Source organism: Vicugna pacos, chromosome 13 (genome assembly GCF_048564905.1).
Source record: "Vicugna pacos chromosome 13, VicPac4, whole genome shotgun sequence".
In the NCBI taxonomy this organism is placed as follows: domain Eukaryota; kingdom Metazoa; phylum Chordata; class Mammalia; order Artiodactyla; family Camelidae; genus Vicugna; species Vicugna pacos.
Genome location: NC_132999.1, coordinates 61,352,128 through 61,379,243, shown reverse-complemented (window position 1 = coordinate 61,379,243; position 27,116 = coordinate 61,352,128). Strand labels below are relative to the sequence as shown.

At 56.6% G+C, this 27,116-nt stretch overlaps 1 protein-coding gene across 4 annotated transcripts in view; it reads left to right on the top strand.

The window, feature by feature from the left end:
- Positions 1-2,225: 2,225 nt before the first annotated feature.
- The window catches only part of SPSB1 (splA/ryanodine receptor domain and SOCS box containing 1), a 61,993-nt gene continuing 37,102 nt past the window's right edge, over positions 2,226-27,116 (top strand). Inside the window, exon 1 of one of the 4 annotated variants that reach the window (XM_072975449.1) lies at positions 2,226-2,393. The gene's annotated coding sequence lies outside the window, so the exon portion shown is untranslated. Of the gene's footprint in view, positions 2,408-16,367; positions 16,491-27,116 lie in introns of those variants that run through there. The other 3 variants (XM_072975450.1, XM_072975451.1, XM_031683650.2) reach the window with 3 other exon arrangements.

The window sequence follows — 27,116 nt, the reverse complement described above, 5'->3', positions numbered from 1 at the left end:
GGTTTGAGACTTGAGTCAGCCTTCAGATTCCTGGATGGTGTTTATCAGCTGATGTTACAGTACCGCAAGTTTCTGTATCTTTTTAACAAACAACAGTACCAGTGCTGATAGGATGAGCATACACCCCTTTCACACAGCCTGGTCTCCACAGTTGCTCAACACGGCTCCAGGTCTCAGCTTTCCAGCATTGTGCCGCCAACCTGCTCTTGTCCTGGAGGAGAGGAAGGCTCACTCCCCAGGGACTCCTCTGGGAAATTTAGGTCAGCAGGATCTAATTACACCGCTGGATCAGCGCTGAGACGTCAAGATTAATGCTGCAGGAGGGTGGGCTGGGAGTGCTGAGGGCTTCTAATTAGGAACGGCCTGTTTCAGGGCCCTCATACCAAAGGTGGGGTCTCTGGTCCCAAATGAATAGATCCTACTACTTGAATTACACCTAGTCTGCCCAAGGTACCTGCCTGGTAGGTATCCTCCAGGAAAAGGGGCGAGGCCTGGAGAAGTTCCACTCAGGAAGGCTGACATCACCACGGTCCCAGGCTGTGCGGCTACAGCGTGAGACTCCAGCCCACCCTTCCAGGACCACTTCCGGTGAGGGGTGCACACATCCTGGGTAACGTGCCAACTACGGTTATTCTCGGAGGGAAGGAAATGGAGCACAGAGAGCACAGAGGCGGCCGTGCTTTCCAGGGATCAGACTACTCTGGGGGACACCGGGAACTCGGGCAGACCTCCTGCCCGTGTGGATGTTTTCACAGTTCTCTCAAGTGCCATTTCATCTTGAGACAACTAACGGTTCTCAAACTGCAAGTGGCTAAGGGAGTTCAGTGCTCTTTTTAAATGCAAAGCACCCCTGGGTGCTGGCAATGGCTGCCCTCCTGCCTGGCCTGGTTCAGCATCCTAGACAATTCAAACCAGGAATGTTAACCAAGGCCAGAACACCACCCAGGCCCGCCCTGCCCGTGACTGCTAGTTGAGCCTTAGTATTTTTAAAATTCAAAACGAAACTGATTTTCAGCATGGTGAGGTGAGAAGACAACAAACTTTGGGATCTCAGAGAGCCCAGCTGGCTCCACGCTCTGCTACAGCAGGGTCTTTGGCCAGTTACGGCTACCTCATCTTTACAACCCGAATAACAGCCCCGTTCTTACAGAGTTATGGTAAAGATGAAATAACCACATTATTCTTAACAGCTTCTCCAATAATGCTAATTCTCCATTCCCTTCAATAGACACTACATACAATGAGGGGTGGAGGAATGCAAGGAGATTTTGTTCTTTAAGAATGTCTTTCTTTAAAGTCTTCCCCATTCTAGAGGTCAAGTGACTGCTCTCTTGGGCGCAAGAGAGGAAAACTCCTTTGGTCACCTAGAGCCACAGGACACTCTATACAAAGAAGTGTAGAGAGGTGGGAGGTGGTGGGTACCTACCGGGCCATGGCCCTTACTCTTTCCCTCCCTCCTTTCTTTCATTCAATCATTCATTCAACAAACGTTCATGGAGCACGTTTGCTGTATGCCCGGATGTCGAGTTGCTTGATTCCCCCGAGGTCTGGGAGTCCCAAGATCCCCGTGTCTGTGGGTACAGAGAAGGAAACGCGTCGAGAGGGGTGGGCTCCGGCCGGGCGGGGCGTCCCTGGATTATGCGCGGTCCCATGAACCCCTCCTGTGCCCTAGAATTACGGAACTTTAAACTGCTGGGAATTTCAGATGAGGCAAGCAAGGCCTCGCTCCCGGGGTTGCTTCAAGAGGTTTTAAAAATTATTAGTAAACCCCCCGCCTCCACTCGGGGGCCGGGCACCACCGCAGCCCAAGTGTTGCAACCCCGGCCTCTTGTCCAGAGGGGGCTGTCCGGCGTTTCCCAGAGTCCTCCAGAGGGACCGCAGCTTCGGCGCCGCCCGCGCGGCCTCCCAGCCGCAGCCTCCCGAGCCCCGATGGCCTCCGGGTGGGGCGGCAGCGCGGGCGGAGGAGGGGGCGGGGGCGGGGGCGGCCGAGCGAGCGCCGGGCACGTGACCGGCCGCCCGCCCGCCCAGCTCCCCGCGCCCCGCGCCCCGCGGCCGCCCCAGCAGCTCACAGCGCCCCGCGTGCCGCAGCCCGAGGGGGAGCCGAGGGCGGGGCGGGGCGGGGCGGGGCGGGGCGGGGGCGGGGCGGGGCGGGGCGGGGGCGGGACGGCCCCGCCCCCGGCGCTTTCTTTCTTTTTTTTTTTTTCCACTTTAAAGCCTTGGGTTGCTTTTTCTTCTTTGCACAGAAGTCGCGCTCGGGCAGTCCGCGCGCTCGCAGCAGGAACCAGGCTCCAGGCGCTGGCGCCGGGGCCACGGAGAGGAGGCGACCTCGCTCCCGGCGGCGGGAGCCTCTTCGGCCCCGGAGAGCTAGCGGCGGCAGCGGCCTCCCGGGAGCGGTAGGCAGGGCCGGGTACGTGGGTGGGTGGGGGTCCGGGCTGGGTGCGCGTGGGGATCGCGGCACTTGGGGATCGAGTGGGAACCCGAGCGCGGGGCCCGACACTGGGGACCGGGTCGGGTCCCGGCTGGGGACCCGGTAGGGGCGCGCGGGGAGCCTCTCTCTCGCCGGGGATCCCAGGAGAGGCGGCGGGGGCGCCGCCCAGCGTCGCTACTGCTGCTGCAGCTGCAGGCGCGGGTAGGTCGCGCGGCCCAGGGTCCCACCTGCGGGGGCGAGATGGGACAGGAGTCCCGGCGGCCGCGACGACCGTCGCACCCGGGGTTGAGCCTCGGCGTCTGCAGACCCGGGAAGGGGGCCCAGGACGCTCGGTGGCCCCCTCCGACTTCTAGGTGCCCAAACGGCCAGGGCCTCGGTTCCCGCGACCATCCCCGCGGCGAGTCGGGGGCGCCGGCCTGCCCCTTCCGCACGGGGGCAGCGCGACCCTGCTCCACAAAGTTACTTTCGCTTTTCCCGCCAGCCATGGCTGGGATCCGCAGCGCGGCCCGACTAGCCCCCTGGAGGCTCCTCACCTCTGCCCGCAGCGCCTCCCCCGGGGAGCCCGCCGGGAGACATCCCGGGCGCTGCCGCCCTCCCCGCCGCCCCGAAGCCGCCGCGGCTTCTCCCGGCAACCAAGGGAGAGACGAGTGTTAGTTATGTCAGGAAATCAATTAAAACAGAAAAACCAGAGCAGCCTGGGTCCGTCGGTGGTAATTTTCCTGTTCAAGTTCAAGGCAAACGCTCCTTGGAATGCTAAAGGCCTCCGAGGCGCGATGGCTTGGTCTTCGGGGAGTTTGGGAGCTGTGTGTGAGAGTGTGTGTCCGTGAGTGAGTGTGTGAGTGTGTGCGAATGTGTATGGGTGAATGTGTTTCTGTGTGTCTGTGCACGTGCGTCTGTGCATGTGTGTCGGAGTGTGTCTGTGAGTTAGTGTGCGTCTCTGAGTGCATCTGTGTGCTGAGTGTGTACCTGCCGTCCACGGTAACCCAGCAGCAGTGGGGCCATTGGCTCCTGAGATCTTCTTAAGTTAACTTTCCTTTCTTAGTTTTCAAGAGGGCTGCGCCGGACCTGGGAGAGGTACCAGCTGAGGAGGGCACAGGCTCCTCCCTCCCTCCCTCTTTTTCTCTGAAAATGAACTGTACAGTTTGGGGGTGAGTTGGCAGGGACTGCTTCCTGCGTGAGTAATATTTAATTAAATACTCCAGCCCGGAGCATCAGAAACTGGTCATGAGTTGAGTTTTAACAGGTGTTGATGGTAAAAATGCCATCTCTGGTGACTAAAGCCTGTGTCCTTGGAAGAATTCTCTCCTGGAGAAGAACAGCTGGGGGGAGGCAGGCCTCTAACCCGGTTTGGGTGTGAGGGCAGCCCGCACGGAAGGGGGGAGCTGCCCCTCCCTTCTCTGCTGTACCCCTTCCTGACCCCTGCCCCTGGCCCCTCTGTGGTGGAAAGTACTAGATGAAGCATTCGGGGCATAGGCAGGCTTCTCGCACACTGAGGAGTCACAGAGCTAGGGAAGCCCTATCTTACCTACAGGGCATCCATCTGGGCCAGCCCGTCCTTTCCCAGTGGGGGTCCAGAGACGGTGGCCAGCTTACCCCAGTTATACAGCCAGGGGCTGTGGATCAAGTCTCCAGAGCCCTTGCTGCTGCCGTTGGTTACTGTCGCCAGCGCTGAGGTCATGGGCTGGGCACTTCGTGTCTCCCCAGCTGTAAAGTGATGGGCTGGGTTAGATCCTCCTAAACACTCCTCTTGTTCTCTTACTGCTTTGTCTTCTGCAGGGAGCGCTTTACCCAGTAGATGAAGAGAGAGAGAGACAGAGATGGGGAGGTGTGGAGTGGCCTAATGCAGTAACTTTACAAGCTTCCTTTCCTTTCCCAGTGTGGCTACCACCAGGGAAGCAGAGAGAATAAAAGCAGTGGCACATTGCTCCCAGGGGCTCTGACAGTTACCAACAGGGGCAGGCCTGGCTTCAGGGAGGCTGGGGACCTGGGGAGAATCAGTGGGTTCTGGGAGTTCCAGGGCTGTTAGGAGTGGTCCTGCCTGGGGCCCTGGGTGATGTCACTCTGGAGCTGGGTGAGGCTGCGTTCCTTGCTGGGCTGCCCCAGCCAGGCTGAAACCACCCTTCAGTGGGCTCCCTTGGGCTGCCTGGTAAAACTCTAACACCCGCGGCAGAATCATCTTCCTACGGAGTGGGGAAGTGTGGTGGGCATCCAGTTGGTGGAGGCCAATGCTGAGGGCGTTGGATGCTGTGCTCCGCCATGCTGCGCCTGGTCCCTCCTGGCACCGTTCCCCCTCCTCCTGGGCAAGCAGAGACTTGCTGCCCATACGTTTTCCCATTTAGCAAAACCTCTGATTCTTACAGCGTTCACAAGTTTAGTCTGGGAGTTTTGCAACAATTCTTCCCAAGAAATAGATTGCAGCTGGTGTTTGTGATCGATTTATCTTTTCATTCATGAAAAGTTTGCGACCGAGCATCTTTATCAGACAGAAGCACAGGGCAGGTATAGACCTGCCTCAGTCCACCTAGAGGTGCATAATTTTACCCTTCCCCCCCAAGCCTGATCAATGAAATCCAAACTTCAAAGGACCTTTATTTTGGGCTTTCAGCGTAGCGCTCTCCCATTTCCTGGTTGTCTGATAGCATCTGATAGCATCCTCCCAGTCTAGGGGTAAAACTCCTGCTTTCGTAGGTGCCAGGCACTGGGCTGCCAAGTGCTTTATGGGCAGCACCTTATTTGATAATAATAATAATTATTATTATATTATTGTATGGTGGGAAACAGTGAGGGGAACTGTTACAGCTTGCACTAGTATGAGGCTCTGATTGAGCCCTTGTGCTCTTCCTAAGAACCCAGGGCAGTGAGCGGGTTCTCCCACCGCCCACCTTCTGCTGAGGCTGGAATGGCCACGTGACTTGGCCAGGGTTAGAGTTTTGCTCCCCTGATTTTGGCACCCAAGCCCTTAACCAGTACATTATCCCACCTCCATCGCCTTAGCCTTTTCTTTAGGAAGCAGGTGTTAATTTTTCTTAATGGATATTTAAAAAAATTTTTTTTATTTATACTTTTTTGGGGGGGAGGTAATTAGGTCTGTTTATTTATTAATTTTTAGAGAAGGTACCAGGCATTGAACCCAGGACCTCATGTGGTCTACCACTTGAGCTATACCCTCCCCCTAAAAAATGGTTATTATTATGGAAAATTTCAAACAGATTCCAGGGGGTGTAGCTCAGTGGTAGAGCATCTGACAGCAGATCCCAAAGTTGAGAGAAACCTCTTAGGTTCCCTCACCAGCTGCAGGTGTCAGCACACACACACAGGTGCACGCCCACGCCCACGCCCACACATAGACACACACCCTTGCACACACTAATCCTGTGTTATTTGGAAGCACATCTCAGGCGTGATGTCAGTTTGCCTGTGTGTACTTCCTAAGAAGCTTCAAGAGACGCGTCACGTCTCTAAGAGGGGGACTTTGGGGGGCAAGTTGGGGTAAGGATGCTCTCCCTGACTTGGAGTTGAGGGACCTTCCTGGCTGTGACGGGGAGGATGGCTCACAGAGGAGGGGTGGGGAGGACCTGTCTTGTTGCCACCCCTCCACCCCACCTACTTTGGGAAGCTTCCTGCTGTTTCGTGTTTTAAAAATCCTGTCATGCCCAGCATTACAAATAAATGAGTCTGGTCAGGGGATGGACCACACAGGCTCCCTGCGCCTCCCTTGGAGAAGCCGCCAAGGACAACCCAGCCATGTCCCCTGCCGAGACTCGGCTTCTGCAGTGCCGGCCTGGGTGGACAGCTGGCATGTGGGAATGGTCCATCCACAAGCGCTGCCCCCCGACCTAAACCCAAGCTTCACCATCTTGAATTCCGCCTGTGGATAATGGGTGGAGGTGTGTGGGAGCATCTGCAGCCCTCGGGATGCTACTGGGAAAATGAAGGAGGTGGTGGGTGATGTGGGCCCCAGAATGAGGGCATGTGGGGTGTAAACACCACACTGAGTAGGAACCTGGGACCTACTTGGTGACAAGGTCTGGACAGCTGCCCCAGCTGTGAGCCGCCCTCACCAGACAGGGTGCTTGGGGCCACACACAGCTGCTGCCTCTGCTCTTAGGGCCTCTGACTATTAAAAATGTTTCCTTGGGTTGCGTTGCCTCTGTTTCCTGCCTGGCAGGATGGAGTCTGGCTGCATTTTCAAGGTGGAATCAGCAAGTTTGGTAACTAGTTGGACGCTGGGTGTGAAGACAGGTGAAGAATTGCGGATGTCTGTTTGGGGGTCAGAGCAGAGGGTGACCCTATAGGGAGCGTGGAGGGCTAAGGACATGGATGTGCCTTGAACCTGTCCCGGGCGGAAATGGTCTATCCAGGTGTGTCCAGGTAGCGTCGTGGCCAGATGGCAAGAGAGAGGCCTGAGCTAGAGACCGAAACTTTGGAACCTTCTTTTAAAGGGGGTTAATGCCAGCAGCACGGGAGCATCCATCTCCAGAACTCTTTTCATCTTGCAAAACTAAAACTCCTGTGTCCTTTGAACACTAACTCTCCGTTCTCCCTCTCTCACCAGCCCCTGGCAATAACCCTTCTGCTTTCTGTCCCTATGAACTTGACTACTCTAGGTCCGTCAGATAAGTGGAGTCATACACGCTGTCCTTCTGTGACTGGCTTATTTCACTTAGCATGTTGTCTTCATCCGTGCTGTGGCATATGTCAGAACTTCCTTCCTTTGTAGGGCTGTGTAATATTCCACTGCGTGGAGGGACCACTTGCTTATCCATTCGTCTGTGGGTGGACACTTGGTCTCTGGCTTTTCCTTGTCCTCTGTGAGAGTTACAGGCTGCAGGGAGGGGCCCCATCGTGGCCTTTGGGGTGCTTGTGGGGATGCAGAGGAAGGGGGCTCAGATGATGGACTTCTGGGCTACTGCCCTGCCCTGATGTGACTGTCCCAGCCTCACAGTCTGCTGCCCTCTCTAGCTGGTCAGAGGTAAGGTGAGGCCACTTGTGGGGGCTTTCAGGGGCCAGGAAGCCACTAGGCTCAGTTTTCACTTGGCCAAGAGCCCCAGAGCTGCTATCTGGGCAAGAGAAGCGGCCCCTCCAGCTGCCACCCAGCCTCTCATTCTTGGGGCCACACACTCCTGGTTTCCACTGCCTCACTTCCCTGCACTTCTAGGTCTTTCCAGCAGCTCCTGGAGGCCACCGTCCTAACTGCCCACACTCACGTCCGCTCACCATTTCTGCTGCTTGGATCCCTTTGTCCCTGTTGCCTGCTGAGAGAGCTGTCTCCCGCCCTGCCCCCAGGGCCACTGCCACGCCCCACTGGCCCTGCCCGCTTTGTCTCCCCTATTCTCCCCCAACACATGTCCCCCTCACCCACCTCATAGCGTCAGTCACTGGCATCTGTGTCCTGATGTCCCCCAGTTCTGTCTCAGGTACAGATGCCTCTGCCCAGCGTGTTTCATGCCGACCAGTCTGGCACATTTCTGCCTGATGTCCTGCAAGCCCTTCTCCCTTGACCTGGAAAACTGGGCTTCCCTGGTCCTCCCTCTTACTGACCCCCTCGCAACCATGGGGCTCCTGCCCACAGGTAGCCCTTACCCCACCTTCCACCCAGTAACCCCTCAAGGCAAGATAGGCAGCTGGCAGACGGTGGGACCAGGCCACGTGGATCTTGTTCATCGCTTGTCCCCAGCCAGCTCACACAGTAGGTTCCTGCTGGATACCTACCGGACGAATGGGTGCAGGAAAGGCCAGTAGCTCGGTGGTTCTGAGCAGAGCTTGGAGAAACACAAATCTGGGCTCAGAGGTGGCCTGGACACAGGCTTCCCCTAGGAGCCTTGGCCTCCCTGACCGAGGTTTCAGGGAGGTGATGTGCATCAATACTGGCCACAGTGCGTGGCCCTCGGCGTGCTGCGCAGGGGGTGGATCGCACCCGGCTTGGACTCTTGTTACAGGACCTGACCAGAATTTCCCCCACAGCTCTGTGGACGGTCAGGACTCCAAAACCTCTTCTCATGAGCTGTTATTAGACCGCTTGTGTTCACTCTTTCATTCAAACATTTATTGAGCACCTACAGTATGCAGCCGACCTGCTGGGGCTGAGGATACAGAGGATGGGGAGGGTCTCACTCTCACAGACCTGTGTGTCTAGTGGGAGAGACAGGCCTATCTCCCTACCCCAGGGCTTAGGGGCACGCGAGCAGAGAGAAGGGGGAGTGGAAGGCAAATGGGCATTTCAGGTGGGAGAATGGCAGGCGTGGAAGGCGAGCATTGGCTAGAGTGTGGCTGGAGTGGGGCTGAATGAGGGCAGAAGGCTGGAGATCACCAGGGAAGGGGCCTGTGGGGAGAGGGGCCGGGAGAGTGGGGGGTGCTCCCGTGGGGAGGGGCGGGGTCCCCTGGAGCATGTGCTCTGACTTGGACTCCTCAAGGCAGTGGCCTCGGGCCTCGGGGTAATTACGCATTCCCGCTGGCTGTCTTCACCCTCTTCTCCGTGGGTCCCTGCAGCAGGAGGCCTGGGCCCTGGGCCTCCCTCGTGGTGGATGCTTCTTCCTGCCGCAGTTTGCTTATTACATCTTCACTATAAAGAACCAGGCTTTGGTCGTGGAGCTTATTCTGGCACAGCCAAGTTGGGGTGTGTGGTGCGAGAGGACCCATTTTCCTGGGGATACCTCTTACCCTCCAGCCCAGATGCGGGAGGTGGGGGTGGGATGGAGTGTGGAGGATGTGAAGGTAGGTGGATGGGCCAGATGGGCTCAGGGGCGCTTGAAAGCCAAGCTGGATGGTTTGGACATGATGGAGTCACCATTGTAGGAAAGAGAGCCACACACAAGGGATCAAGTGGCGAAGAGGTGGGATAACTTCAGGCACAGTGCTGGGCTCGGAGTGCAGTAACAACAGCCAGCTGGCGGAGGCTGGCTTCTCTGGGCATGCTTCCAGGGACTGTGTGTGCATGAAGTTGGTTGGTCTTCATAATGTCTGTGATGTCTGTAGGGCAGGTGGCTGCTGCCCCATTTTACAGATGAGAAAACTGAGACCAGTTCAGGGCTGCTCAGGAGCTGGGAGCTGAACCCTGCAGCCTGGCTCCCGGGTCTACACACTTCATCACCAAGCTCTTCTGCAAAGAAGAGCAGTCGAAATGAGTGAGCTGAGGGATGGGCCGGAGGATCGGATGTCACCTGCAGCCTGATAAGTGGGATGTAGGGGGCTGATGAGAGTCCGAAGTGGCCCCAGGTGTGTGGGGAAATGGTGAACCCCCAGAGGAAATGGGCTCGGTCCTCACTCTGGGTCTCAGTGTGGTGATGTGCTCTAATGTGGGCTAATTATGGTTTTTAAGAAAGATTGAGGTGAATTCCACATGACATAGAAGTAACTGTTTTAAAGTGAACAATTCAGTGGCATTAGTACATTCACAGTATTGTGCCTCCAGTTCCATCTAGTTCCAGAATCTTCATCACCCCAAAAGGAACCCTTGCACCCATGAAGCAGTCACTCCCTGTGCCCCTCCCCCAGTCCCTGGCAAGCACCAGTCTGTGTTCTGTCTCTGTGGATTTGCCGATTCTGGACATTTCCTGTAAATGGAATCATCCATTCTGGAACCTTTTGTGTTTGGCCTCTGGCTAATTATGTTGGGCACCGCAGATTGAAGTGTTTCCTAGAAAGAAGCTGGATTTCCCCTCCTAGCTCACTTGGGGGCCACTTGGAGGTGGGAGCTTGTCTAAAACATTCACCTGGAGCTGCAGACACCTGCCTTGCTCTCCATATCCATCGCCCCCGAAGACCCAGCCACTGCCCTCTTGCAACCAGCGAATCTCTTCCTTGTTCTTAATTTTTTTCGGCGAGCTTTTTAAAGTGAACCCCTGAGGACATCAACTCGCTTCTTGAAACCCATCATCAGCAACTGTTGCTCTTTGAGTAAATTCCCAGACCCATGATGTGGCCTTCAGGGCATGACCTGGTCTCAAGCTCACTGTGTGCAGGCCACCTCCTCCCCCATCTCAAGCAACCATGCCTCATGTCTGTGGACCAGCTCTGAGGCTGGGGGGCGTGGAGCACCTTCTCCCCCAGCTGCCTGGGGTGGGAACTGCTTCCAGGATTGGTCTGACTGCTTTGCGATTTGGTACCACTTTAAAATCCTATTGGCGCATCTGGGAGCAGAGCTTCAGCTTCAGACATCACTTCCTTCCCCGCTTCCCTCCCAGTTTTCTGAGACCTGACTGTCTGTCTCATCTGAGGTGTGACCGAGAGCTTCCTGCCCTGCTCTGGGACAGTGATGCCCTGACCAGTGTCCATGAGCAATTGGACCATTTGCTCTTTGTCCACCCTTGACTCCAACAGTGGGTCCTGGCCCGGCGGCCCCCAGAGCCATGGTGCTATGACTGCGGATGGGGGACAGTTTGTAGACAGGTCTGGATGGGGGGAGACCTGAGCTGTCACCACCCGAGGGAACACCGGTCCTGCAGTCGTGGGAGCCCTCTGACAGCATTTTCCTCCCATTCTTGGGCCAACATCTAGTTGAAGGTATCTTAACTCCTGTCTGCTCTGTGCATGACTTTGCCAGAAACGGTCTTAATCTGTGTCAAATGCCTCCTACGTGCCAGGCGCTGTGCTTGCCTCTGTAGACAGATTTCTCATCCTTCAAACAACCCGTGAGTTAGGTGTTACCTCCCTGTGTGCAGAGGAGAAAAGTGAGTCTCAGAGGCGTTTTCTGCGCTGCAGGAAGTGACATGGCTCCGTGGATGATGTAAGGTCGGCCTGGTTCACGGCTATGTTCTTTCTGCTGTGAGTGCTGAACACACCACATCATTTATTGGGTACTTCCTGTTTGCCAGAGATAACACTGCAGGTGTGTGGAGCAGCCCTTGGCCTTGGGGCGTCTGGTATGGAGCAGGTGGAGACGACAGGTGTGTGCAGGAAACACTAGCTCACTGCCAGGTGTGCTGAGTGGATGGCGAGGCCTCCTGTGACTGGGAAGGATGATTGCAGGCTGTGGGGTTTCCAAGGTTGGGGGCAGGGAGGCAGAGTGACCCCCTGCCCTCCTGCTGAGGAAGAGGGACTCGTTGTCATAAGGATCACCGGGAGGCTGCTGTGTAGCAGGGAGGCCTTGAATGCTGGGTCCAGGGGTTCCAAGTGGGCACTGGAGACTGCGTCCCTCCCCTACCCCATTCGCCCCAAACATTGCTCCAAGGATCTGTGCATAAATTAGAAATTTTGTCTCCATTTGCAGTGCACTCAACACTGGCCAGAGAACTAGTGCTAGCAGTACCAGTTCAGCGCCCTGGCCCTTTGGCCTGGATGCGCTGGGGACCCTCTGGGCACATCATTCGCCGTCTGCTTGGCGATTTGGCCGCAGGTCTGACCAGGGCTGGGGTTTCTGGCTGGGGCAGGGCTGCACTGTGGCTGGGCACCTTTTCTCGGGTGTGGGGGCTAACGGGCCACACAGGAGACGGGCTGTGTTGGTGGATCTGCCTGCTGGGCGGATCCCAGGGAACCTCATGCCACCCTGAGATGAAACACAGGATCCAGAGGACAGGATGGCTGTTTTTGTCGTTGTGGGGAGAGGGACCCAGCCAAGTTCTGGGGGTGCCTCTGTGGATTTCTGTCAGATGAGACAGGGGAGGGAGGGGAAGACCTGCGAGGAATTTTGCTGGTCTGAGGGGCTCATTTTGGAGATTTTAAGAAGCTCTAATGAGAAGAGTCACCCTGCCTTTGTGAAGCTTATGTATAAATTATACATAAACGTCAGGGTCCCTTTAAAGAATCCTCCCCGTCTTTGGCGAAATGTGAGGTTCAAAAGACAGGGCTTTTCCCCTTTCCTCCCAGTTCCAGCTTTCTGAGCCCGTTTTGTATATCTCGTGTTTTCTCTCTTTGCCCTGCACCCCTCTCCAGGGTCCCAGAAAGCCCGTCTTCCTCACCATCGGGTCACACTCAGGGGTGTCTGGACAGCTCGGATAAAGGGTTTTTTTTTTTTTTTTAATTCCTTCATCATTCAGCCAGTGTTCCCTGAATGCCCGCTCTGTCTCGGCTGCTGCGGTGTCTGAGCTGAGTCTGAGCCATGACTGGGGTTTCTCCCTCCGCTGAGGTTTTGCTTTGCAGTCAGTGTTTACACTTTTTTTTTTTTTGAATGGAAAAATTCGAACACATGCAAGGGCAGAGGCCGGTGTCGAGAGCCCCGTGTCTGCGTCTCGCTGGCTGCAGTCACTGCTCCATCATCCAGTTCGACTGCACGTAGGGGACATCCTCATTTCCGGGCAGACCAGCCTTAGGGATAACAACCAAGTCCCAGAAGGGTCAGACGGGGCTTTGGGGCTTTGAAACTGTGCTCTTGTTTCCTTGGCGGCTCTGACATCAGGGTATGGGGTGTCCCGGGACCACCTGCTCTGAAGGCGGTGAGGGACTCTGTCCCATGGGTGGGGGTGTGGACACCACATCCCTGGCCCCTCATTTCCCGCAGAGCCTCAGGGGGGCCACGCAGAGCGGAAAGACAGGCCATTTGAACAGAGCAGTTAGACTTTTTTCTTTTCTTTTTTTCTTGAACGGGGTAGGGTTTTGTACAAGGCTTAACTTTGGGGGAAAGTCATTTGAACTGCTAAAATAAGTTTGTGGGCCACTCATAGAAGCAGATTGGGATGGTTTTCTCCTGTCCCCTCCTGCCCCAGCACGCTTCGGCAACCCTGTGGAGGGAGACAAAGGTTAGGAGAAGGGTTGAGCGGTGGCATCCAAGACAGTGCTGCCCGAGTTGCGGGGCGCTGGGTGTGAGATGTGGTTTTAACCATCACGTTTTGGGTTTGGGGGTGTGGTCTCAATTTTCTCCCCTGGAAGGTGCATTTGAAGGATCCTTGGGGAATTTTCTCCTTGGGTTGAACTATGCTTCTTCGCTAGCCAGATTAAATAGCTGTGTTCAGACAAAGCGGAAGAGTGGGGCTGGCTTTCCTTCCTTCAGCCACGGGGAGACCCATGATGATCAAGTTTTGTCTTGGTGTAACTGTTTCCCCTGAATTTTTTACAAGACAAAGCAGATAGTACCTGATCTTTCTGGACCTTGTAGCGGTGGGAGGCTGTCTCTTCGAGGCTCAGAGTGTATACAGCAGGAGCTAATGCGGGATTCATTGCCCTGCAGGGGGGAACTGGGCTGGGGGGCTGCAGTTTTCCGGAGTCTCAGTAGCTCTGGTAGCGTCGTAGGCAGGTATAGTTATGGAGGTTTCTTGGGTGAGCGGCTCATGAGCTGAATTTTGAGGACTGGACAATCTCATGTGGTGTCCTCTCACTGAAGCAGCATGGATTTGTAAAGCACCTGTTGAAGGCTGCCTGGGCAGAGTCTGGGGCTGTGTGGAGGATGCAGAGGTGAAGTGGCCAGCGGCAGTGAGTGCCAATTGTTCCATCCAGGCCCGAGGCTGTGTGCATCCCCGGTGGACCTGCACACGTGGACCACCTTTTCCTCCTGGATTTAGACCAGTTTGCTTCGTGTTTACTGAGCACGGCGGGCACCGTTCTCAACACTTTCCATGAGTTAACTTATATTGCTCCCAAGAACCCCATTGAGTAGGGTTTATTATGCCCATTTTACGGATGGGAAGACTGAAGCACAAAAAAATCAAATTATTTGCCTGGGATCACACAGCCAAGTCAGTCTGGTCGCAGACCCAGTCTGTGCTCTGAATCACTGCCCCACACGGGCTCTGAGCGTGAGAAGGCTTATGATCTGGCTGGGATGGGGAGTGGGTCCAGAGGCAGTGGTCGCAGGGATACCGCACCGTGTAAGTTCTGTGATACGGGTGTGCCTGGGGTGCTTCGGGGGGTGATGGGGGAGAACTTTCTGGAGGAGAGCAGCCCTTAGCCAGACAAAGGAGAGGGCCCAGGAAAGGTGCCCTTAGGTGGAGGAGGTGCAAGAGCTGAGACAGGGAGAGGAGGACTGGTTCAGGAGGTGCTGCGATGCAAGGTCGAGGTGGGTCTAGCCTGGCTTTGCTATGTCGTGAGCCGGGGCCGGCCCTGTGCAGGCGCTCCATGGAGGTTGAATGAGCCAAGTGTCATTAGCAAGGCCAGGACACTGGAGGTCCTGAGTCTTGACTTTTTCCCTTCAGGAGCAACCAAGACAGCTAGAAATTGTCCTCAAATATCCCCTGGATATTTTCAACATCTCTGCTGAGCTGTGAGAAGGCTCGGATGTGTCGGCTGAATCCTACCTTCCCCGCCCCCTTAAATAAGCAAGACGGCTGGCCAGCTCAAGCGAGCTGGCAGCGCTCGTTCTGCAGCAGCTGTCCTAGAAGCTCCTGAAGGCTCCACTTGTCAGTATCTTGACTCCCACTGCCCACATTCTGCAGGTCCCAGAGGGGTGAGGTCCAAAGAACGAGACCCCTCTTTGGTTCATAAACAAAAGGAGAGGGAGGGAGATTCGGGCAATGAAGGGCAGGACCCCGGGCACTCACTTCTGCTCTTTGTCTAGTGAGTCACAGAAGGAATTTCAGAAAACTACCACCTCCTTCCTGGGTTTCCCTCAGCCAGAGTAGAGCATAGATCTTCTTACATTGTCATGTCTCTCTTTGAGAAAAATCAGCCTTAAGCATCAGACTTTAATTACCTTCCCGAGGGACACTTCCTGTGGATATTTCAAGTGACAAGTGGCTGAGGTCATGCTCCCAAATAAAATGAGGGTTTTAAACTGGGTCACAAACTGAGACTCCCCCAGAGGCCAGGAAGGACGCACAAATGTCGCAGTGCGTGGAAGGCTATGGGGGCAGGGGGGACTGTGGAGGAGCAGCATGGGTGTCCTGTACAAGGGGGTGGCCTCTCTTGCCAGAGATGTGGAGGCCAGTGCATTGCAGTCCACTTCTTTCTCCTCTAAGAGAAGCCAGGAATCCAGATTTTTTTTTTTAAGTAGGTAAATGACTTAGTGGGTTTTTTGTTTGTTTGTTCTTAGAGAAATAGCACAGATTAGAATGTCTGTGCCCTCCCCGCACAGACGAGGAGGGCAAGGCCAGAGGCCGGTGGAGTCACATAGCTTGGGGCTTAGGGCGCTGGGACCAGACCTGTACCTGCTGGCACCTGGCCTGATGATGCCACATCCTGGGTAAGGCAGCAGGGCTGGGAACCAACTCAGCAAACTCCACTGCACCCAGAGGGCCAAAGTCCTGCCAGTCCCACCCACTCCCCTTAGTCTCCGGCGCAAGGCACCTTCTGAAGAGTCAGCATTCAGGACTGCCGGTCAGGCACCGGCGCAACGAGCTGCCCTAGGGTGTCTCTAGGGATCTGACTACGCGCCTGGCATCTGTTAGCCTCATTCTGCAGACGAGGAAACTGAGACCTGGGGGCTCAACTAACTGGAGGGGATGGGGTCTGACCATGAGCCTGATCCCTGAGCCTGGACTTCTGACCATCGCCCATGTACAGCAGTGAGAAGTGCGTTTCACCCTCAACCCAGTGCAAGCGGACTTGCCCTCAGGTGGCAGCGTGTCCTCGCGCTGACTGACCCCCGGGGCATCACCTGCAGTTTGGGGAACCTGGCGCGGAGGTCGCTGCCACCCTGCTCCCCTCCTGGACGGGAGCCTCGAGAGCACAGGCAGCTCTACCCGTGGAGGGACTGCTCCTCTGCTCACAAGGTTGCTGACTAATTCTCTTTGCAAACGGTTCAGTTTCACATGCTTGAGTTTCCAGTAACTACGTGGGTGGATTTGTTTCATTTAAGGGGAAAACAAAACAAAACAAAATATGGAGGGGGTTTTCTTTCCCAAGAAGAGGACTCGCCAATTATGGGTTTACTGCATGTGGCTCCGGGCATCCCGGGGCCGTTCGGCAGCCAGCGGGGCCTCTTGGCAGGCGGGCTCTGAGGTGGAAATCGCTTAGTCATTTACCAGCAGGGACCAGGTGCTGGAGGTCAGGGAGGTGCAGCGGCCACCGGGTCCTGCAGAGGGAACAGGGGCCTCCTTGCTCAGCCCAAACCCCATGGGGTCGGGGAGGGGATCTGGGGAAGGGAAAGATGCCAGGTGAGACAGCTGGCCTCACCTGCCCCAGGGCTCGCTGCGCCTCCCAAAGGACTGGGCCTGGGAAGGAGACACTGCCCAGCTGGCTGGGCCACCTGCTTCAGGTGAGTTGGAGATGGTGGTGTGCCCAGGGGCAAGGGACGGGGGTGTGTGTATGTGAGTGTGTGTGCGCGCGCGTGCTCTGCTGGTAATGTCTGAATGCTGGTTTGGCGTGGGCACTGGCCAAGCAGAGCAGACCTGGCATTGGTGTTCGGTCCTGGGACTACTGCCTGCCTGGTGTGACCCCTTTTGTTGCTGGATGTTGAGGGGGCGTGGTCGTGGCAAAGGGGCTGATCAATGCAGGGGCACCCAGGGGCTCAGGGAAATCACTATTTAACAACAGGTATGGGAGTGTTTGGGGATCTCACAGCCCATGTGTATCCCTCTGCCTCGGAGCACAAACACACCATTCTGCTGGGTGGCATCTATGATCCACGATTTCTTCTCTGGAGGCTGCGGTCCCAGAAGCTGCCTCTAGTCTGGGAGCCCAGGCTGGAGCAGTTATGAACCTGGCCTGGGAGTTAGATGGAGAAGGCTGGAGTCCTGTTCTGGTACTTCCTGCCTCTATGACCTGGGCCTTAGTTTGCCACCTGTGAAATGGGGGTGTAAGAGGAGCCAGTGGATGGAATGAGTTGACCTTGTGAGCTCCCAGGTGCCATAACTGGGATCCAAAACCTGAGGTGGGGTGGGGCCTTACTGCACACGCATCTTCCTGCTGCAAGGAACATGTCTTGGAATTTATAATCCTTAATCCTGGCCTTTGAGTGCTTGCTTTGTGTGCTTTCTGGAAGGGGAGAAGGGTGAATATATAGTAACTCTCAAGCTATATCATGTTAGGCAGAGGGTAATAAAGGCAATGAGAGGCAAGTAGAGTTCTGGAGGATTTTGTTGAGGGTCAGCTGGTGAATCCAGGAGGGCTTCCTGGAGGAGGTGATACTGACGCCGGCCGTTAGGACATGTAAGGACTGAAGAGGGAGGAGGCAGGAAAGTAGGAAAGAGATCTTTGGTGGAAGGGGATGTGCGTATGCTTAGGCGCTTCAATGATACTCGGTGTGTAGTAAGCACTTCATAAATACTGTCGTCCAAATCAGCATGACTCCCAGGTTTCCAGTTTAGGTGTCTGGGAATCTGTTTTTACGGATGTGGAAACTGAGGCTGGAAGAGGCCGAGTGATTTGTCCAGGATCCAAGGTTGGAAGCCAGAACCAAAACTCATTGCTTTCCCATCAAGAAGTGAAGGGGTAAAGTGTGTGTATGTGCGTGTGTATGTGTGTGCGTGCACGTGTGTGTGGGGTGGAGATTTTCTGGCCACCAGGTGGAAGAGAGAGTCTCACAGCCGCACGCAGCTGATTTCCTGTGGCGAGGGGGCCGGTTCTCCTGAGCCCCTGCAGTGCCGCGGGCTTCTCGGGTGACTGCTTTTATTTTCCGTCGGCTTTCCGTTCATCCCACGCATTCGCCAAGGGCCTTCGATGCCGGGCTCTCTCCTGCCCTGGTCGCTGCTGGGGCGCGCAGACAGGAAACAGGGACACGGGCGAAGGCCTGAGGGGAGTCCCGACCGTTGTTGGTTTTTTGTGCCCCGGCTCTTCTGGAACTTCCCGATGCCCAGGTTGGTACGAGGGTCTGACCGAGAGTCCCATGGGAGCCAGGGGAAGTGGTGGACAGTCATGCCTGTGACAGCCAGGTGGGGACCACAGGAAGTCACTGCCCTCACTCTCCCTTTCCGGGCAGGTGGTTCTGGGGCAGGTGCATCGTGGGGAGGGATGGCGTTTCCTGTGGCCTGGTGAGGGAGGCCCCGAGGGGTCTGGGCTGAGTTGGTGAGGGGTGAAGATGGGTGTGGACACCCAGAGGCCCGTGATGCCCCTGGGTCCTTGGGAGGTGGTCCTTGTGCCTCCCCAACTCTGGTCCTTCCCGGTCTCGCTGCCCCTTATGTCTGTTCTCTTGGGCCCCTGCCTCTTTGTGTTTCCTCCCCAGCATCTCCTGAGCGCAGGATCTCCAGGCACTGGGGGACATGGCCCTCCGGTCATGTTCCTCTTTTTCCCTAAGGTCACCCCACCTCCACTTTCAGGCATCCAGCATCCTGGGAAGACCATGAGTTCTGATTCTGGCTATCGACCTGGATCCTGGACAGATGACTTAGCCTCTCTGAGCCTCAGTTTCCACAATCATAGAAATGGGCATGAGGATCACCGCAGGGACTAAACAAAGGACTGACTGAAGCGTGGCTCGTGCCTCGTAGGCCATTGTTTCCTTCATTCAGAGAATTGTTCCTTTGTCATCTAGCAGTATGGGCAGCTCACCCAGGTCAGGGCCTCTGCCAGGCTCTGGTACAGCAGGGACCCCCTGAGGAGTCTCCATCCATTGAGGGGACAGTCATATGAGCTGTAGCTACAGCACAGGGACTGGTGCAGGGGAAATTTCCAAGGAAAGACTCTTGCCAGGAGTCCAACCTTGGCCAGGAAGGGAGGTCCTGAAGAGTAGGGATGGGCTGGGAGGTGGGAGCCGAGGGGACAGTGTGGGGAGGGCAGCCAGCAGCAACATCGTGTGGGCTGCAGGGCAGTGTGTGGGTATGGCAGGCTGGCGAGAGAGGCAAACGGAGGCCCAGCCTGGGAGCCACCAAGGCCACAACGTGGGGCTCGCCTTGTCCGTGAGACACACTCCACCCTGTCAGGCCAGGGCCTTACCTGCAAAGGCTGCTCCGCCTTGGGAGCACTGAAATGCAGGGGCCAGAGAGGAGGCAGGTGGAGGGACAAGGACAGCGCTGGGCCCTGCTGCTGCTCCCTGCCTTGGGACCCCCTGAAGTCAGGTTGAGACAGTCTGGGGTTCTGGGCTTGGTGAAGTCCTGGCGTGTGAGGCTGATGTGAGCAGGGAGAAGGCCTCACTGTGGAGCAGCCCCGGGTGGCCACCCGGATCAGAGAGAGGGGGTCGCAGGGCGGGAAGGGGCAGAGTGAACCTGGGTGACAGTGGCGGAGGCAGCGGATTTTATGTAGCTTTGGAGTGCGGGCCCTGCTGGGCCCAGGCTCGTCTGGTGCGGCTTGGGTGGGGGTTGTTGTTGATAGGGCCACCTCTCAACCGGAGGCTTCAGAGTGCTGTCCAGCCCGGTGGTTGGAGGCAGGACAACCCGGTTTCCATGAGCTCCTGAGTCCACGCCTCTGGTCCTGGGACTGCCAGAGCTGCTGCCTCCTCGCCTTTCCTGTCCCCAGGGATCCCGTCCGAGACCTGGAAAGACCCCGCCTGGGCCTGGCCCCGGGCCGCCACCTGCGGCCTGGTCCTGGGGTCAGAGGTGGGCCTCTCCTCAGAGGGAGGAGGAGAGCCATACTTCAGGCCCGCTGGGTCAAGTGACTTCTGTTGCGGCGGCCAGACTCACCTGCTCAGGACAGGGCCAGAGGTCTCTGCTGAGGACCCTGACGTCCCGGTGGTGTTTGTTTCTCACTGCTTCTGGGCACCCTCCCCCAACTCTGGTTCCTCTTTGCCGCCCTCTCAAATTTACACAGCAGATGCCTCCTTCTACAAATATTTACTGGGCGCCCACTGTCTGCTATTGTTCTGGGGGGGGGGGCGGGCGTTACAGCAGGAGCAAGACAGACTGGAGGGTGATAATTAACCATTATTGTCTCTGGGACAGGACTGCCCTCTGTGACTCCCGGGTCCACCCACAACACCTCCTCCCTCCCTACCCCAGCCAGGTGGATTCACCCCACATCGCTGAGGGAACTGGTCGCACAGAGCTAGGCCTTGTCTCTGCGTTCAGTGCCTGACCTGGGGGCTTGTAAGGAATCCAGGAGGCACCATGAGAGTCCTGGGGGTGTGGTGGGAGTCACTGAAACATCCCCTAGGGCGAGGTCTTGGTTACCAAGGTCAGGTCCTGGTGCCTGCCTGGCACACAGGCCGGGGCAGCACGGGGCTCAGTGGGAACTTGTTCGAGGAAATGAATGAACGAATGAATGAGCTAGCCAGCCTCTTCCCTGACTGTGGAAAAGGTGACATCTTTGATCTAATCAGCCCATATCCCATGGTTGTGGGTTGACTGTCTTTCTCCATGAGGGCAGGACCTCCATCTACCTAGTTCAACAAGGTGGGGCACACAGTGGGGCTGAATCAGCCGATTACATTTCAGCCATCACCTTATCCCCATTGTAGGGTCTGACCGCACCCCTGCGTGGCTGCCCCCCACCCCTCCGGCTGAGCATGATCTTCCTTTTGAAGGTGCCCTGGACCGTGGGCTCCATGTCTCTTGTTTCCTTGTGGGGACTTTTTGTTGACGTCACTGGTGCTGTTGGGGCCACACCTCCCATCATGGCTTGTTTTCGTGGGATGGACTTATAGGAAGTTCTACTCGTGAGAGGCTGGCGTGATCAGGAGGGGTCACTCCCCAGGCTCCAGTGGAAGACCCTCCCCCACCCTTTTTAAAATAAGCATCTGGCTTCTCCTCTGCTCCGTTCATAGTCTCAGTTCCTGAGCTTCTGACCCACTCCCCAGGCCAAGGCAGCGGGACTGATGGGCCGAAAGAGGCAGCAGTGGAATTACAGGTACTGGAAATCGTCCCATTTCCCTTTGAACCTTCTTCACACACACACACACAAAGCTGAGAAAAGCTCTTAAACCTCCTCAGTTTAGTCTGAGAGACATCGCAGGCGGTGGGCCTTAAACATTTGCATTCCTTGGGCTTAGCCGGTTATTTGGCGTGTCGAGTTTCTGGGTTAGTGGTACGTGGAGGGTGAAGCCAGAAGTCTTTACAAAGAAAACATGTGTGTGTGATGGAATTCCAAATATCCGGGATGGCACGGAGGGGCCCCCAAGTACCAGGGCCCGTTCTGCGGGGAGAGCAGGCCCTGTGCTTGATCTAAACTCGCCCTGACCTGTTAGTCATCACCTTGGTACCCGGGAGGGAGGCATTTCAATAGTTCGGTTCTCAGACCTTTTGTGCACACTTACTATTCAGCCAAAAAATGGGTCAGAGAGCCATTCCAGAAGCTCGCCACCCGTGCAGGAGACAGAAGCTGGAGGCTCACTAATGCTCTCTCATCACATCTATGACTCATCGGGAGGAAGGTTCGCCATTTGTACTGCGCTGCTGGTTGTGGCTGTAATGAGCCTTGGGCTCCAGAACCAGCCCGATTTCAGTGATGTTAAGATGTGAATCACTCTGGGTCACGAGAGGAGATGGGATGGGGGCACTGGCCTGGCGGGAGGCATTGCTCAGTTCATGGAAGAGGTTTGTTCAACTGCAGTAGGTACCTCAGGGGGCAGAGGCGGGCTGGGGATGCAGCCCAGCAAAATCCCTGCCAGTGGGCACCATGGATCCAGTGGTCACTGGGTGTGGCCCCATTCTGGTCATTTATTTGCTGCAGCCTCTCAGCCCCTGGAGGAACAGCTGTGATGAGTCTGTTGTCCAGGTGGCAAAGCCCGTCCCAGGTAACTCCCACCTGGGAATAACATCAGGTGGGGGATTTTAGTACCTACTCTGAGCTGTCGTCCTGTGAGGGTCTTGAGTGGCTCTTTATTAACAACCCAAACCCCTGGGGCTTAGTCCCTGGCGACTGGGCTCCTTCTCTGTCCTAGACTCACCTCTGTAGCTTCTCGTCAGCCAGCACTCAGTAGGGACCAGGCAGGGACACATGTGCACCAGCATCATCTCACCCTCCAATGCCCTGTCCCTGTGAGATAGATATGGTTATTGTCCCATTTTGCAGTTGGGGAAGCTGAGGCTGAGAAACTCCCAGGTCAGAGCTGGGCTTTGAGCCCAGGGCTGTCAGCTCTGAAGCCCTTGCCTGTTTCTCGCTCTCGCAGATTGTCCACAGATCCTCATTTGTCATTCCTCCCCAGTTTGTACCATAACTTGGCCTGTTGGTAAGTGGCATTTAAGTCCTGACTTGCTGGTTGATTGAGAAGGGGTGTCTGTGAATAAGACCCAGGGTGGTGAGTGTTCCTCAGGGCCTCATGAGAAATGGCATGATTGCTGGGGAAGGATGTGCTTATGGGGTCCTGGGCCAAATTCTGGTGAGGCTAGGACCTCCTCAGTTCCACTGAGGGTGAAAGTTGGCAGGATATTCCAGAGGGTCAGGAGAACCAGTGCAGGTGTACATCCGGCCCTGGACACTCCGATGGTCAGCAGGAGCCGAGGTGCTGCAGTGGGGGCCCCCGTGAAGGAGGAGCGTGCTGCTGCCTTGGACCGTCAGACACCTCGGCCCTCCCCCCAGCCCTCTTTCCTTTGTTGTCTGGCTGCGTCAGACGTCTGGGTTTGCAGGGAGGTTCCTGAATGGGCCTTGGAAATAGGTCACTCCCTTCCCGTGCCGCCGGCACTGACCCACATGTGACCTTCCCCGTGGTGACAGTGTCTGGCCGGCACTCTTTGATGCTGTCTGTGGAGGGGCAGCGAGTATGGGGGGGGCGGGGCGGGCACCCTTCCCCTACTCTGGCCTTCGAGGACTTCGCCGCCTCTGCGGCAGTGCCTGCCGGCCCTCCTCCCCTTGGCCACACTGGAAAGGGGAAATCCACGCTCCCGACCCTCCGTCTGAGCATCCGACCTTTTCCGCTCCGTGAGGTGCCCTGGCTGGGCCTGCGGCTTTGACTGTCTCGATGGAACAGACTGATTCCTGCTGAGCCAGAGCCGAAGGGGGCTGGTGGCCCCGATTTGGCCCCTCTCCGGCCCCCAGCCCCTCTGCCTGGCTCAGCCTCAGATGTTCCTTCCTCAGAATGGCTGGGGTTTTTCCGTTTCTCCACTGGCCAGCTTGGGGAGCCGTCCCTCAGGGACCATTGGCGGAGACGGTGGTGGAGCTCGGAAGAGGCTCGCTGTATGGCCCGGGAGCCCAGGCTGACCCCGAAGGTCAGCGCTCTGGCGTGGCCCAGTGCCTGGAGTCAGCGCTGGGCAGCGTGGCCCCGCGCCTGAGCCTGGAGCCCTGTCTGCAGCGGAATGCTTAGTTTGGGCTTCATTTTGAGGCTGCGTGGATGGGAGAACACCAGACCCATCTCTCTCCAAGGAGGTGGTCTCTTTCTCACACCTGGCTGCCCCTATGTCTCCAGGCACTGAGAGCCCAAGCTGGGCAGATTCTGGGGAAGTGACCTTTGCAGAATCCTGAAGGCCTCCTGGGCCCCAGCGAGGCAATACTGCATCCACGCCATCGACATCCTGCTGCTGGGCTCCCAGTGTGGCGAGCAGTTCATTTCTCCTGCCATGCTCACACAGCCGAGCACAAGTCCCCAGAACCGTGGGACTGTGCCTCTACCCTCCCTCCTCTGGGGTCCTTCCTCCCCGTGGCCAGCAGGAAATTCGGGGGAACTTTTCCTGCAGAAAGAAGAACCAGGATACAGACCCCAAAGAGGAGGTCATGTGCAGGCTTGACGTGTAGTACCAGCCCCTCTTGGCTGCCTGGATCCCTCCTTGGGCATCTTGGTTGCCCTGTTCAGTCACAGTTCCTAGGGTTTTTTTCCCCATTTCTTTTTCCCTAGTTTTTTTAGGCCGCATCTTTTTTGTGTGCCAAAGTAGGGGACCGAATCCCTGCTGGGCAATCACACATTCCTGCTTTTCTTGGTTAGTTGGCATATCGGATACAGCTGGGTGGGGGGGCTCCAGATGGGCAGTGCTCTGCAGTGGATCCACCGCAGGCCCAGTGCCAGCACGTAGTGGGGCTCACAGCAATTCCTGGCATCTGTGACTGTGTCCTAATTGGCATCATCACATCTGCTGCCCTCCTCTGTGGCGGGTTCCACTATGGGTCCGGTGATCAGCGCGTAGTAGGTCCTCAGTGAGGTTTCGGGGAACGTCCCTCGCTGTCTTCCGTGGTGCGTCCTGGTGCCCAGCCTTGGAAGGGTGGGCTCGGAAGGGCTAGGGTCCTGGATGCTGTGTACCCGGCCAGGAGGCCAGCCCAGCTGGGGATGGGTAAAGTCAAGACAAAGGCCTGGTTGTGCCCTCAGAGAAAACCCAAACCTGGGTTTCCCTGAGGCTCAAACTGCCAGTGCCCGGCCCGCCTTGTTCTCATAAAGGGAACTTTGTGTGTGGCTCCTGGCGGCGGAGGAGCCAGCGTCTCCCGGCGCCCAGACTCTCCCTGGGAACGGGTGTGACCACTGCGCGCTGCAGTGATAACTCCTGTGACCCTTGACCTCTTAGAGCCAGACGACATCAGGCCAGACAGCGAGTTTGGAACAACAAATCTGTTCTCCGTGTCTCGGGACCAGCATCGTCGGAGCCAGACCAGACACATTCTTCCTTGGAAAACCGAGTGGGTGGGGGCAGCAGGGACAGGGCTGCGATGCCGGCAACTTGTGAGCGGGTCTGCGTCAGCCCATCTGGAAGCCAGCCCCCCAACCCATGGCTGCCCCCTGAATGGAGGGCTTGTGTGGGCACTCTGGGGCCCCAGGGCTGGTAGTAGCTGGTGGAGCTGTGTCTGCTCCCACCGCTGACTCGGGGTTTTCCAGAAAAGAGCAGCCCGTGCAGGAGAGGGGAAGAGTGCCCTGTCTCTGGGCTCCTGCTGGCCCGGCTCCCTGGGGATGGTTTGAGCGTGTAGGGGTGAGCTCTTGCCATATTCGGGGACTGAGTTCTCAAGGAGAGTGGGGCCTGTAGGTCAGCTGAAGGAAGGATCCAGAGCAGGTTGGGGACAGACAGATGGACACCTGACCACCCCTTTAGGAAGGTGGTGTAGGAGGGGGCCTGTTTCTGTGGAGCATGGTGGTTCGGGCAGGTGGCTTCACAGAATGGAAAGAGCCACTCCCGCGTTCAACAGGTATTGACTGAGCACCTGCTATGTGCTGCGTGCTGCTCCATGCCCAGACCTGTGGAGGTCACCTCCACAGAGGTGACCAAGACACCTGTCCTTATGAAGCATGTGTTCTTATAGGGGGACAGGTCCTAAGCAGACAACTGGATGTCATTGGAAAGTGTGGGAGCAGGAGTGCTGGGGGCAGAGAATGGTGGCCATTTAAAGGAGGGTGGCTGGGAAAGGCCTTGCTGATCGGGCATCCTTTGAGCAGAGGCCCGCTGGAAGTAAAGGCATGGCTGTCTGGGTCCCCAGGCTCAGTGTACCAGGCAGAGGGCTTGCTTGGGAAGTGCAGAGGCCCTGAGGTAGGAGCTTGGCACGTACCAGGAATGGCAAGAAGGCCAGTGAGGCAGGACAACGTGTGGGAGGAGATGGGGGCGAGGAGCATGGAGGTGCAGGAGGCTGGGCTGTGAGGGCTGTGGGGCCCCGTGAGACACCTGCTTTTCACTGAGTGGAACCACGGAGCAGTCAGGGCAGAGGAAGCTGGTGCTGAGGCCCAGGAGGGAGCAGTGAGGCCGTGAGGGTGGCCGGGTTCTGGATGGATTGAAGATCCAGGGTTTGCTCCAGGACTGGCTTGAACTTTTGTCCCATCACTCACACAGGATGTGGCCAGGGATAAGGTGGGCCACCCTGAGGCAGGGCTGCCCCTCCTCCAGCAGACATCGGTCCTGCTGTGTGCGAGGTGCTGGAGCAGCCTGGTCCCTACCTGCAAGGAGGGACAGACAGGCAAGAATATCAGCGGTCACAGCCTCTCTCCCCCCGGACTGAGCTGACCAAGGGCCAGGGCATGGCTGCCCAGCACATATTTGGGGAAGGAGTGAACGACCAGAACACACAGGTACAACAGAGTAGGACACAGCATAGAGGCATCTAAATGACACTGGGGAGAGGTCAGAAAGAGGTCCCCCCCTTTCCAGAGGGAACCTGAGTCCAGTTGCAAAGTCCGAATGGGGAAAAAACCTGATAAGAAAGTCTGGACGTTCCAGATGGAAGAAACAGCATAAGCAAAAAAGTAAAGTCTTTAAAAAGCTTGGCTTGTTGGGTTGGTTAGAATTTTCCAGTTGTAAGAGAGAAAAAACCCAATCCACACAGCCTTAAGCAAAAACCAACTGGTTTGCTGAACTGTAAGCAGCTAAAAAGTCAAGGGTTTTCAGGCACAGCTGGACCCAGAAGCTCAAACCCTGGCATCAACAATTACCTCTCTCGCTGTGTAAGTGTCTGTTTTCTTTCTTTTTGGCATCATTTTCAGAAGATCATTTAAGCAAAAGTCCCAAGATTGGCTCTGACTTGCTGCAAACTCACTGTCACAGGGGTGGGTGATGCCCTCCTCTCGCAGATCGAGGTTGTGCACCCCTCCACCAGAGCCCAGGGCCAGGAGTGGAGACAGGGAGTCCAAGCCAGAATTGAGCTGCATCATCAGAACAAGAGAAGCCCGCTGCTGGGCAGAGGGCTCAGGTGCCCACCCCAGCTCATTAGGGAAGGTGTGCATCTTTTCATCTGGTGGGTGTTCTGGGGAGGACAGTGGCAGGGAAGGGGAACAGAATGAGGCTGGGAGGGCAGTCAGAACCAGGTCATAAAGCGCTTCTACATGTAAGAGTTTAACCATCGTCCTTGAAGTGATAGGCACCAGGTGACCTGTGTGTCTCCTGGATGGCCCCCAGATGGTTTTAAACAGGGAAGCAGCAGAGTCAGATGAGGGTTTGAGAAGGCCAGGACCTCAGGCCGACTCAGCACAGAGCCTGGCAGGGGGGCCCCCTCCCCTTCTTGCTTCCTCCTGCTGCGGGCTGTCATGCTCCCCCCCCACGCCCCTCTCCATATGAGGCCGTCTGGACAAATTTGGGTGGCTGAGTTGAATCCTATCATTAGCTTTGCCCTCAGCATCCTCTCAGCCCTCATCTTATCCGGAGAGCTGTTTGGTTCACTTCCCTCTTTTAGCTGCTGG